The 13,299-nt window shown below is 44.6% G+C and overlaps 1 protein-coding gene across 3 annotated transcripts in view; it reads right to left on the bottom strand.

Annotated features, from left to right (window-relative positions):
- Nucleotides 1–13,299, bottom strand: part of MGAT5 (mannosyl (alpha-1,6-)-glycoprotein beta-1,6-N-acetyl-glucosaminyltransferase) — a 397,064-nt gene that overhangs the window by 381,524 nt on the left and 2,241 nt on the right. The gene's annotated exons all lie outside the window — the stretch shown is intronic.

Raw genomic sequence — 13,299 nt, 5'->3', positions numbered from 1 at the left:
AGTCACCTCTTCCCATGAGGTGGCCAAAGTACTGGAGTTTCAGCTTTAGCATCATTCCTTCCAAAGAACACCCAGGGCTGATCTCCTTTAGAATGGACTGGTTGGATCTCCTTGCAGTCCAAGGGACTCTCAAGAGTGTTCTCCAACACCACAGTTCAAAAGCATCAATTCTTCGGCGCTCAGCTTTCTTCACTGTCCAACTCTAACATCCATACATGACCACTGGAAAAACCATAGCCTTGACTAGAAGGACCTTTGTTGGCAATGTCTTTGCTTTTGAATATGCTATCTAGGTTGGTCATAACTTTTCTTCCAAGGAGTCAGAGTCTTTTAATTTCATGGCTGCAATCACCATCTGCAGTGATTTTGGAGCCCCAAAAAAATAAAGTCTGATACTGTTTCCACTGTTTCCCCATCTATTTCCCATGAAGTGATGGGACCAGATGCAAATGAGACTAAAAGGAAAATAATTTTAACAAACTAAACCTGTATTTCAATATGCAATTAGTTGGACAAAACCAATCTAGAAGGCTTAAGAAGTTAGATGCTTGTGTCAAAAACCAGGTGAGCTACAAGTGTTGACTAACACAGGTGATGTGGTGATGCCATTTGATTTTCCTCATGGTAAATTTCCCAATAAACAAACCACAATCTTTCTTCACGGACTGGAAAAGTCAACATTTATTTGAAACATGCAAAATACTCCTCATGTGTAAGCTAGGTCTCTAGGTTCAGGTAACAAATGGGTTTTGTATCCAAGATCACCTTGTAACCAAACTGGTCAACCAGACCTGGGCTGGAGTCTTAACCTAGGCAGAGGCCCCATGTCTCAGCCTAGGTTTTTTTTTTTTTTTAACCAGATTTGCACAGCCAATAATAAAGTCATTGCTGCTTCAATGGCCAAAAAATGAAGCGGGAACCTAGTTCAGAAGTCAATTTAACCCAACTTGGCCAGAGACATCGAATATATAGGAAGGTGGAGGTAAAAGGATTTGAAAAGGGTGGGAGAAACATTCATGAGTTATCTGAGAACAGGGGTGTGGTTTAGACTTGGAGCTGTGCCAACTTGCTCCTTGAAAGAAAAGCTATAACCAACCTAGACAGCATATTAAAAAGCAGAGACATTACTTTGCCAGCAAAGGTCCATATAGTCAAAGCTATGGTTCTTCCAGCAGTCATGAATGGATGTGAAAGTTGAGAGTTGAAGAACTGATGCTTTTGAACTGTGGTGTTGGAGAAAACTCTTGAGAGTCCCTTGGACTGCAAGAAGATCAAACCAGTCAATCCTAAAGGAAATCAGTCAAATATTCATTGGAAGGACTGATGCTAAAGTTGAAGTTCCAATACTTTGGCCAACTTATGCCAAGAACTGACTCACTGGAAAAGACCCTGATGCTGGGAAAGATTGAAGGCAGGAGGAGAAGGGGACAGCAGAGGATAAGATGGTTGGATGGCATCACCGACTCAATGGGCATGAGTTTGAGCAAGTGTCGGGAGATGGTGATGGACAGGAAGGCCTGGTGTGCTGCAGTCCATGGGGTGGTAAAGAGTCAGACATGACTGAGAAACTGAGCAACAACAAATTTCTCATTAAAAAAAAAAAATTATATGTATTTTTTTTTCCAAAGTCTTTTCAATTCCATAAGTCCATGATTTGATGTCTCTAAATTTTATTATGCTCAAAAATAATACTAATTCAGAAATGTGACAGTAAGGACTAGGTGCCACAAAGGGGTTCTGAAAGAACCCAAGGTGACTGTTTTCCAACCTTTTCCCGCTAATGGACTCCATTATATCACAAAAAGAGGCACTGCTGGAGTCTAATGAATAAATAACTAGCACTTGAATAGAATTTGTGTCCATTTTAAAATTCCAGCTACTTTCCACAAGAAAGCCTCATTTAAATTAGAAAGAAGGGGAGCATGCTTATAATGAAACATTTTCAAAACCCTTTAAAAGTTTCCTATATAAGTCAATCAGGTATAACATTAAATATTAATAGCAAAAACTTAATTGTTGAATCTAAGTGAATAAACCAGAGAGCTTGCGTGTGACATAGGAAAAGCATTAGTTTTCACATCTGCTGGATTTGTTTAGTGTAACTTCCAGATGCATTATGGGGAGAGCTAATGGCCCCTTAAACAGTGTGCCTTCTAAATGGAGGATCACAGGTCAGCCATGGGTTACGAAACCAATTCGGAACAGGGGGTCAGAAAACTTTGCCTTCAAGAGCCGAAGTGTAATGATACCTTGGGCTCTGCAGGCCAGATAACCTCTGTTACAACTTCTTGACTCTGTCACTGCAGCTTGAAAGCAGCCATAAACAAATCATGAACAAAGGGGATTGGCTGTGTTCCAACCAGACCTTATTTACAAAATGGGCTGCAGGCCATGGTGCTGACTCCTGACCAGCATTTTTTAAACAAATAAAATATAGCAGAATATATCAGAGGCCATGAGGAGAGAGGATAGGTACTGTCTCATGAAACTTTTCTTGCTGCAACACATTTCAAACTGTAGTGTTGAAGAAGCTTCTTGACAGTCCCTTGGAAGGCAAGGAGATGAAACCAATCAATCCTAAAGGAAATCAGTCCTGAATATTCATTGGAAGGACTGATGCTGAAGCTGAAGCTCCAGTATTTTGGCCATGTGATGTGAAGAGCCAACTAATTGTAAAAGACCCCGATGCTGGGGAAGACTGAAGGCAATAGAAGAAGGGGGTGGCAGAGGATGAGATGGTTGGATGATATCACTGACTCAATGGACACCAGTGTGAGCAAACTCTGGGAGCTAGTGAAGGACAGGGAAGCCTGGTGTGCTCTAGTTCATGGGGTCGCAAAGAGTCGGACACTACCTAGCAACTGAACAACATACACATCTGTATATGTGAGCTTTTAGTAAATACGTATTTCTTACTGTAGGCTGAGGGTCAAAAGCCACCATATTAGAAACGATAAAAAGAATCTGAAAAGAAAAACACAAGTTTGCTTCTGACTGAAACTGGTAAGAGATTAAAGACTTTCATGTTCCCCCGTTCCCCCAAAAAAAGTAAAGAAAAAAGGGTAGAAATAATGGGCAAGTTCTTGAGTCTAACATATAATCTTAAAAATATTTTTTAAATGTATCAAAATTTTGAAAAAAGAATATGAATTAGTTACAAGTAGTCCAAAATGGTCTTCAAAAGGACATTAAAATCACTACTTATGCTCTGCAAACATCTGATATAAACTATATATCAGTTAGCAAGAGCTGCATAACACACTTCCCCAGAACTCTGTGGCTTAAAATAATCATCAACGCTTTCTGCAACTCTACACATCAGCTAGCTGGTTCTGATGACCTAGGACAGATCTTGGCAAGATAAACTCTGGAGACTTTGAGCATCTGGTCGTTCACTTGGGAGCCAGCTAGTCCAGAAAGGCCTCAACTGAAACAATTTGGCTCATTCCCCTGCATCTCTCAGTCCCTCCCTTAGCCTAGCCCAGGCACACTTTCCCGGGGGTGGCAGGGATCTGAGTGAGCACGCCTAGCTGTGCAAAAGGCAATAGAAATGCGTAGGCTCTTAAACTCTGTTTATGTGGCATCAGCTAACATCCCAGGGGCCAAAGTAGTCATGAGGCCAGTAGTAGGGGAGAGGGATGGGGACTATAAGTTACAAGGCAAAGAGTGTGGACACAAAGAAGGAGGCCACTAATCGGGGCCATTAGAGCAATCACTCTGCCGCAGACATTATTACTGTTTGTCACCACCTTGGCAGAAACAGAGAGATTTTACATTATTTTAGTTTTCCCATTATCATTTCTCATTCTGGTTTTCCATTATCACTCCTAAGGCAGGAAGGCAGAGTGAAAAGAACACAGGCTTTGGAATCAATGAGATCCACTTTCTCAGCCTGGCTCTGCCACTTTTGGCTACCTGACCCTGGGCAAGTCTCCTTTGCACCTCAGTTTCCTCATCACAGCAACTACTAACATAATATGAGCTGGAACACAGAACATGTGTAGGTCAGTGTCTGGTTATCTCAGAACTCAAACCTTAGACACTGTGTGTTTGCGAATAGCTAAGTATATTCAAAAAGATGAGGAATAAGGAGATAGGCAAATTTTCTGGGGAGTAAAGTTTCTTAACAGAAAAGAACAGTTCCTTTACATAATAACTAAAAAGTCATTTCTTTACAAAGAGTTTTGGGGACTGTGGCAGGCAGGAATATGGCCCCAAGGATGTTCACATGCTAAACCCTGGAGCCTGTGAATATGCTACTAACAGGAGAGGTATGATGAAGTTAAGGACCTTCAAATGAGATTATCCAGGATTATCTGGGTGGGCCCAATCTAATCATATAGATCCTTGCTGCTGCTGCTGCTGCTGCTAAATCACTTCAGTCTGTCTGACTGTGTGATCCCATAGACGGCAGCCCACTAGGCTCCTCTGTCCCTGGGATTCTCCAGGAAAGAACACTGGAGTGGGTTGCCATTTCCTTTCCAATGTATGAAAGTGAAAAGTGAAAGTGAAATCGCTCAGTGGTGCCTGACTCTTAGTGACCCCATGGACTGCAGCCCACCAGGCTCCTCCGTCCATGGGATTTTCCAGGCAAGAGTACTGGAGTGGGGTGCCATTGCAGTCAAGGAATCTTTCCAAGCTGTGGTCCCAGTTTGATGGCAGAGAGACAAGGAGTCAGCCCAACACTGCTGGTTTTGATGCTGGAGGAACGAGGCACGAGCCTGTGAATGTGAGTGGCTGCTAGAAGCTAAATGAGGCAAGGAAAAGGATTCTCCCCTACAGCTTCCAGGAGTGCACACCTTGGTTTTAACCGGTGAGACCCCTGTTGACCTCTGACCCACAGCATAATAAATCAATAGTTTATGTTGCTTTAAGCCATCAAGTCTGTGGTTATTTGTTATAGCAGTGACAGAAAGATGATGTAATCTTGTCATCTTCATAGAGAGGCTGACAGTGAGGAAATAGGAAAGTCCCTCAGAGCCCCTGAACCAGGAAAAAGAAACTATGGAATCCAGAAAGCACTAACCAAGCATGGCATAAAAAAGGAAAGCTGCATCTGATTCTGGTTATCAGGGCAATTAAAGAAAAGGCAGTATGACAGAATAAGCAACTCATTATCAGGGAAAACACGTTATTGCAGTCTACAAGGAAGTACAATAAAATCATTACTTATCCACACTATCTCCAAAGATCCCTGGTTATAACTGACAAGCATGTACTAGGAGAAAAAACGTATTTTAAAAATACTTCCACAGAAACTTCCTAAAGGTTTCATTTAACTGAGGGCTGTTTCAGAGATGCAGTTCCAACTCTGATCACATTCATTTCTGTTTGTAGATAATATGACAATAAGGTAACAAGCCGTAGTGGTGTGTGGACATGAACACACACACACAGTCACAATTTATGAGACTTCATGAGCCCACAAATAATGCTCATAAAGAGGGAGAAAAATGTGTACACCCAAATGTACATGATGGATTTAAATGATGGATTTAAAAAACAGAACTCCAAGCCACAGCCAAAGAGGAACTCAAAATCAGAGACTTTTTGGAACTTCCCTGGCAGTCCAGTGATTAAGTCTTCCTGCTTCCATTGCAGGGAGCAAGAGTTCAATCCCCAGTTAAGGAACCAAGATTCTCATGTGGTGCTGGCATGCGAAAAAAAAAAAAAAGGAACACACTTAAGAATACCCTTGATAGATTAAACAGTCTACAGCAGATGAGTATGCTGGGCTCAGCCAACAAGTCAGACTAGTAGAATCCCACAGATGCAGGAGACACTAAAAGATGCCTCACATAACAGATGAGAAACCAGAGTCACAGAGCAGTGAGGTGACCTGCCCAAGGACAGCTGGCTAACTGCACAGAGACCTGCGCTGCCTGAGCAGCAGCTTACCTGTGCTGCCCAGCTGATCACATGACTCTGGGGTCACGCCCTCTTCGAGGCAATGTGGCGTCATGCCTATAGAGCCTGGCTCCTTGCTTAGAAACCCTTGGGGCCAGATGCAATTTTTTAACCAACCTGGGGTGGGGGAGGAGGATGGTGGCAGGAAACTCTCCCTTTCTGGCGCTCCCATCAGAATAGGAAATAAGGAATGGTGGACATATAGAAGAAAGTTGATAATATTTGCCCAAGAAAATTACACTGTCCTGTACTTATCTAGTACAGTGAAAAAGTACCCACATGAAAGTGAAAGTGTTAGTCCCTCAGTCATGTCTGACTCTTTTCGAGTCTGTGGACTGTAGCCCACCAGGCTCCTCTGTCCATGGGATTTCCCAGGCAGGAATACTAGAGTGGTTTGCCATTTGCTTTTCCAGGGGATCTTCCCAACCCAGGGATTGAACTTCGGTCTCCTGCACTGCAGGCAGATTCTTTAACCATCTGAGCCACCAAGGAGGTCCAACATAATGTTGCCTTTAAATCTAGCAAGCACAGCAGTTAGACATGATAGAAGGGGAGGAGGGAGAAACTGACCATCCTTAGCCCCTGGAGCTGAAAATTCTGTTAAGGAAGGTAGGCCATTCTGATGAACAGAGGGGCTGGAAGCTAGGCTTGCAAAGATCTCAATTAAGACCGAGGATTCCTCAGTCCATGGGGTTGCAAAAGAGTTGGACACAACTCAGAGACTACACAACAACAACTCCTCATATGATGAACATTACTGGGGAGGGAGATGGAGAAAAATTCTAGGAGATGGGGTGAGAGAAGTATAGCGAACACAAGTACTAAGGGAAAAAAAAGGAAAACAAAAAGATTGTAGTTAGCAAGAGTGTAAACAGTGCTTTCCTAAACGAGATGCGTGAAAGAAAGAACTGGTCATTGAGAACATTTTTCATTGGAATGTGCTGAGTTGCTCAGTCGTTTCCAACTCTTTGCAACCCCATGGACTGTAGCCCTCCAGGCTCCTCTGTCCATGAGCATTCTCCAGGCAAGAATACTGGAGCGTGTAGCCTATCCCTTCTCCAGGGGATCTTCCCAACCCAGGAGTCGAACCAGGGTCTCCTGCACTGCAGACGGATTCTTTACCAGCTGAGCTACCAGGGAAACTCATTAGAATAAATAGTAGTATATGAAAAAATTAAAGTTGAAAATAACAGATGGCCAAAGGAAAAAGGAAAAGCAGCTTCAAGGAGATTGTCGTCAAAGTCTCTATTCTTTCAACATAGTTATTTCACAGGGAAGCAATAATGAAGGTACGTAAACAGACTCTGGCCCAGCTTGTGGCAGTATCAACACTTAGCCGCTTTCTTGAGGGTGCTGTGCTGGGTCTCGAGGGTGCTGTGCTGGGTCTCGAGGGTGCTGTGCTGGGGAACCAGAGAACTCCAGGAGTCTGGTCATCTTCTGCTCTTTGAATCTCAACTTCCCAAGAGGGGAAAAATAGCTTCACTAGGGGAAGCAGGTTATTTTTAGGCTGAGAAGGACCACAACCTTTTATTCTAAACATACAAAAACATATATCCCAAAAGACAGTGAGGGTAGAGGGCTAGATCTTCTTAGGTAAACAGTTCAACTGTCTACTAAAGAGTGTGCCAGCAAAAGCAAAAACAACTTGAGCTTCTCCTCAATCTCTTTTTGTTCAATACCGCTGTTTTATTTCTTTATTCTACACCTCCTTTGCCACATGTGTAGGATTATACGCCGGAGAAGGCAACGGCACCCCACTCCAGTACTCTTGCCTGGAAAATCCCATGGGCAGAGGAGCCTGGTAGGCTGCAGTCCATGGGTTCGCTAAGAGTCAGACTCGACTGAGTGACTTCACTTTCACGAATTGGAGAAGGAAATGGCAACCCACTCTAGTACTCTTGCCTGGAGAGTCCCAGGGATGGGAGAGCCTGGTGGGTTGCTGTCTATGGGGTCGCACAGAGTCGGACATGACTGAAGCGACTTAGCAGCAGCAATAGCAGCAGCAGCAAGATTATACGAAATTTGAGGACTGAACGGAACGCTTGAGTTTGTTCAATCCCCACTTAGTCTCTAATGTAAAAATTAAAGCCCAAAGCAGTCGCATGGGCTGAATGAATGTGTTCTTCATTTGCATATTTGTTTTAACTGAATTTAACTCTTCTGTGTGGGCCCTGCCCAGGCCTAGACTTTAAACTCCATGAACAGCTGCTGCTACTGCTGCTGCTAAGTCACTTCAGTCGTGTCTGACTCTGTGCGACCCCATAGACGGCAGCCCACCAGGCTCCCCCGTCCCTGGGATTCTCCAGGCAAGAACACTGGAATGGGTTGCCATTTCCTTCTCCAATGCATGAAAGTGAAAAGTGAAAGTGAAGTCGCTCAGTCGTGTCTGACTCTCAGCAACCCCATGGACTGTAGCTCACCAGGCTCCTCCGTCCATGAGATTTTCCAGGCAAGAGTACTGGAGTGGGGTGCCATTGCCTTCTCCGCCATGAACAGCTGGGACTATTTATTAACCACAAAAGTTCAGAATCAAGAACAGGTGAGAACAACGACGTGCCTAATGTGAGGCCAGTCAAATATAAGGAATAAAATGAAGAGAAACAGCACTCGATGGTACACTTGATGGAAAAATTCCACGAAATATGAAAATCTCTGTGGTCAAAGGAATATTTTGTGAGACTTCAGCTCTATCTAGGATCCCAGAGACACTGGGGAAACATCCTTACAGGCCTTTCATTGGAAATGTTGGGGCATAGCCCTGACTCATCTGCCAGATTACCTCTGGCCCACCCCATACCCCGAAAGGGTGGAAATCAACACCAAGCAGGGGACTTCCCTGGTGGTCCAGTGGTTAAGAATCCGTCTTCCAATGCAGGGGACAAGTGTTTGATCCCTGGTCCAGATACTAAGATCCCACATGCCACAGGGCAACTAGAGAAACCCACATGATACAAAGACCCAGCACAGCCCCCCAAAAAAAAAAAAAACAACAAAAAACCACAGCCAGGAGCCCTAAGACACAGAGACAGAGAATGAATATTTAAGAATAAAATGTAAAAGCCTTCCCAGACTATATCCCTAAGATGTGAAACTTATAAGGTGACATAAGCAAGGGAACACCTCATATAAAGGCACTTAAGTTGCTCAGATTCTTCTATTCGGCTATGCACAAAAGACAGGGCCACACGCACCTGCTCCCCGCCAGACTGCAGGGTGAGACTGGATGTGAGCACACAGGGTGCTGGGAGTGGGAGGGACAGATGTCAAATAACCATCACATTCTCTTCCTGCGTCATGACTATAAACAAAGCAGGCACACATCTGCTTTTATCACTGTTGTTATCACTGTTCCTAAGAGACCAAGGTCCGGCTTTGCCACTGTCATCAAGCAGGGAGACTTCAAGCAGGTCCTTCTGCTCCTCTACACCTCCAGGACTGCAGCTAGAAAGAGAAGGGGTCCCGGGGGATCTCCTTGAGGTCCCTTCCAACCCAAGTGACTAAGACTCTTCTTGGCCTTGTTGGAAAGAAGAAGCTGGCCAGTACAAGGTGAGCTTGCTAGCCTAAAACTAAGCTAATGTGGACCCTGGACCTAGACCACCCAGGTTCAAATCCTCAGCCAGCTGCTTGCATGACCTTGGCCAGCTTTCATAACCTCCCAAATACCTCAGTCTTCCTACTGTATAAACTGGGAATAACAATAGTCTCCATCTCAGTGTTGTAGCCAGGAGCAAACAAGATACAAATGAAGCCTTTGCCATCACATCAGGTATAGAAGATACATTTTTCATCTCCATCTCTCCAAGTTTCTTGCCCACCTGTTCTGGACATTTTTCCACCCAGATATACAATCACTGCAGATGGTGACTGCAGCCATGAAATTAAAAGACGCTTACCTCTTGGAAGAAAAGTTATGACCAACCTAGACAGCGTATTAAAAAGCAGAGACATTACTTTGCCAACAAAGGTCCGCCTAGTCAAAGCTATGGTTTTTCCAGTAGTCATGTATGGATGTAAGAGTTGGACTATTAAAGAAAGCGGAGAGCCAAGGAATTGATGCTTTTGAACTGTGGTGTTGGAGAAGACTCTTGAGAGTCCCTTGGAATGCAAGGAGATCCAACCAGTCCATCCTAAAGGAAATCAGTTCTAAATATTCATTGGAAGAACTGATGCTGAAGCTGAAACTCCAATACTTTGGCCACTTGATCTGAAGAACTAACTCATTTGAAAAGACCCTGATGCTGGGAACGACTGAAGGCAGGAGGAGAAGGGGATGACAGAGGATGAAATGGTTGGATGGCATCACCAACTCGATGGACATGAGTTTGAGTAAACTCCGGGGGCTGGCGATGGACAGGGAGGCCTGGCATGCTGCAGTCCATGGGGTCGCAAAGAGTCAGATATGACTGAGCGATGCAACTGAAGTATACAATCTTTGCTGATCACCAACAGAACACACTCTCATGGGTGGAGAGAGACATGAAAGAGATCCAAAACTATTATACTGGAAGACTGTTCCATGTGGGATATTATTTAAAAAAAAAAAAAATAGAAAAAGCATCTTACCAGCACACTAGGACTTAGCGCGCTGGGCTGAGAATGCAGCACTAGTGAGCGGAGCTTGAGCAGGACTTGGTGGGCGGGGCTTAGGCCGGATCAGTGGGCGGGGCTTAGGCAGGAGTCGAGGACAGTACACCTTACTTCAAGGACCAGCACCTACCCGCAACCCCTAGGGATGCAAAATCAGTGAGGCTGTTATTCTTCTACAGATAACCTTGAAGTGATGACATTTTTAAACAAACTAAATCAATTGCAAACAGCAGTACTTAACTCTTGCAGATAAGGAAGTATTTGGGTACATCTGGCTGCTGAGTTCATAGGCGACAAGGTGGGATCAATACTCCTTAGCCATCCTAGGCTGCTGCCCCAGCTGAGGCCAAGGTCCAGCAAGCATTAACACAGGCATGGCAGTGGTGGTGGGGGGGTGGCGTTTAAAGGGAGAACTGCCCCTACAAGACCAGCCACAACAGCTTAACCCCCCTGCCTGTCCAGATTTTTGAGGCTGGACAAAGGCCCTGACAGAAAGGCCCCTGTCCTGTTTCCAGAAGGGTAGGTGCTCAAACAGGAGAACTGTGGGATTCTGAAGAAAAAAAGATTCCTATGACCTTTCTCATGCACACGTACAGCTTTCCAGAGATGACAAAGTCAGGGAAGGACAGACTTAACTATGGTAATGAAAAAAATGAGGAAATGGCAACCCACTCCAGTGTTCTTGCCTAGGAAATCCCATGGATAGAGGAACATGGTGGGATACAGTCCATGGGGTTGCAGAGTCCAACATGACTGAGCGCACACACAAACAAAGTGGGCAAACACAGATCAAGTTCCAACTCTTCTAGCTGAGAACACTGTTACAGGACTAAGGCTCCTGGGACCCATCTTGGCAACTTTCCAAGGGCTATTAGTTTGCCTTAACACAGGGAAAGAGAAAGTCAGATGCATTAAAAGTGAGAAGATAATTTTGAAGGAGGACGTCTTCATACCCAGCACCAGCACCCACCAAACCCGGCTCAAAGTGGCTGCCTGATAAACACTCAGTGAAAACCCTCAGCTGGCACTGAGGTTTACAGCTATGCTCAGACTTTGAGTGTTGACTGTTTAGGGGCATGGCTTAGACTGGCAGCTTTAAGAAGATGGGGTTGGGGAGACCTTAACTCAATTTCAAACAGAAATCTTAAAGTTTAGCCATCTATTCAATATTGTGGAATAAACCATAATGGAAAAGAATATAGAAAAGAATGTATATATGTGTATGACTGAGTCATTTTGCTATACAGCAGAAATTGATACAACATTGTAAATCAACCATACTCTGATTTAAAGAAAAAAAAAATTTTTTTAAGTTTAACAATCTTCCAGCCATTAAGAGTGACTCTATACTTCAAAGCAATTATGAACTTTAAAGGCAGCCTAGTAAAACGTGCCCTGGCGAGTACCAAATTTATTTCTCACGTAAGACTCTCAACTGTCACCCACCTGGCACTCTCTCAAAGGTATTACCTCTCTCTCTCTTAAAGTACCTAGATTCTGAAACACACGCATCTTCCTTCAGCCGAAACTATCTGTTAACAGTTCACCTGACACCAAAACCCTTCCCCCAAATTTGACATCCCCTCTAACAAACCCCCAGAGATCATGCCCCCCACAGCACCAACTTTTCCAAGACCTCCTGTGGTAACATCAGTGCAGAACACCACCCTCAACAGCCACTCCAACCTCCTACAGCTAGGAGGCCAAGACACACGAGGAGAAAAGAAAGAATCCTCTCGGCTCTTTAGGCCTCTAGGGAAGGAGCAGAGCAACTACCTGCCTGGAGGACCAGAGTGCAAAAGGACAAGAACTTCCCAAACAAGGTCTTATTGATGAATGCTCCTGGCAAGTTTCCAGATAGCTCTGCAGGGGACAGTGGTCACCATCTGTCCCCTGCCAAAATCAACCTGAGAGTGACTCTGCAATGACTTAGAGCATTAAGTCTCTGCAATGACTTAAAGCCACAGGAGTATTAAGAGGCTCACTTCATACAGAGGAATCAAAGGCACTCCCTGGGCTAGGATCATGGGGATTCTGGCGCTGCAATGCTTTTGGAGGCCAACTGGGCAAAGGCTGGTTGGTGATGTTTAAACTGAGAAAACTCAACAGGAAGGGAGCAAATTTGAATTCCTGTGATTTCCTAAGGTCCCTTCCAGCCCCAAGCTGCTACCAGAGAACACTGCATATGCACATACATGTGTACATGCTTCTTTATAAAAATGCATGTACGGATGTGTGAATATATATATATGAGTACTATATTCACAATTCCAAACACAAAGCACTTGAGATGTGCACACCTGAGGCAATTCAGAGACGCTTGAGCTGCTGGAACACAGATGCCACTAGCAGATCTGAGCACAGCCACCCAGCCCACCTGCCTGTCACTGCAGGCACCTTCAAACCAACCTGCAGCCGCTAGTGTAGGCTCGAACCCTGCAAAGTCCCAAACTGGTACAGTAGACTCCTTTCCCACTGACTCCAGTCACAAGTATCCCAGACTCGAGAAGGTGGGCTGGAACCAAGGAGGGGATGAAAAAATGTAAAGACCAAACCTCTATCCAGAAACCCAGGTCTGCCATTCAGGGGTCCAGCAGAGCAGGGTCCTTCTTCTCCCCTCCCCCCCGGTCCCTAAAAGAGGCAAAAGGTCACCCTCTTCTGCCAATGCCATCACCTCTTCTCAGGGTCTCTCTACTTCAAGTTGACTACACGGATTTCGAGTTAGTAACTGAAGAAACTAAAAAGTCTAGAAAGCGGAGCTTTGCAGACTTTTTAGTTTCTTCAGTTACTAACTCGAAATCCGTG

Source organism: Bison bison, unplaced genomic scaffold (assembly GCF_000754665.1).
Source record: "Bison bison bison isolate TAMUID 2011002044 unplaced genomic scaffold, Bison_UMD1.0 scf7180017864330, whole genome shotgun sequence".
Lineage (NCBI taxonomy): Eukaryota > Metazoa > Chordata > Mammalia > Artiodactyla > Bovidae > Bison > Bison bison.
The sequence above is the reverse complement of the archived record's forward strand: the minus strand, read 5'-3'. Positions and strand labels throughout refer to the sequence as shown.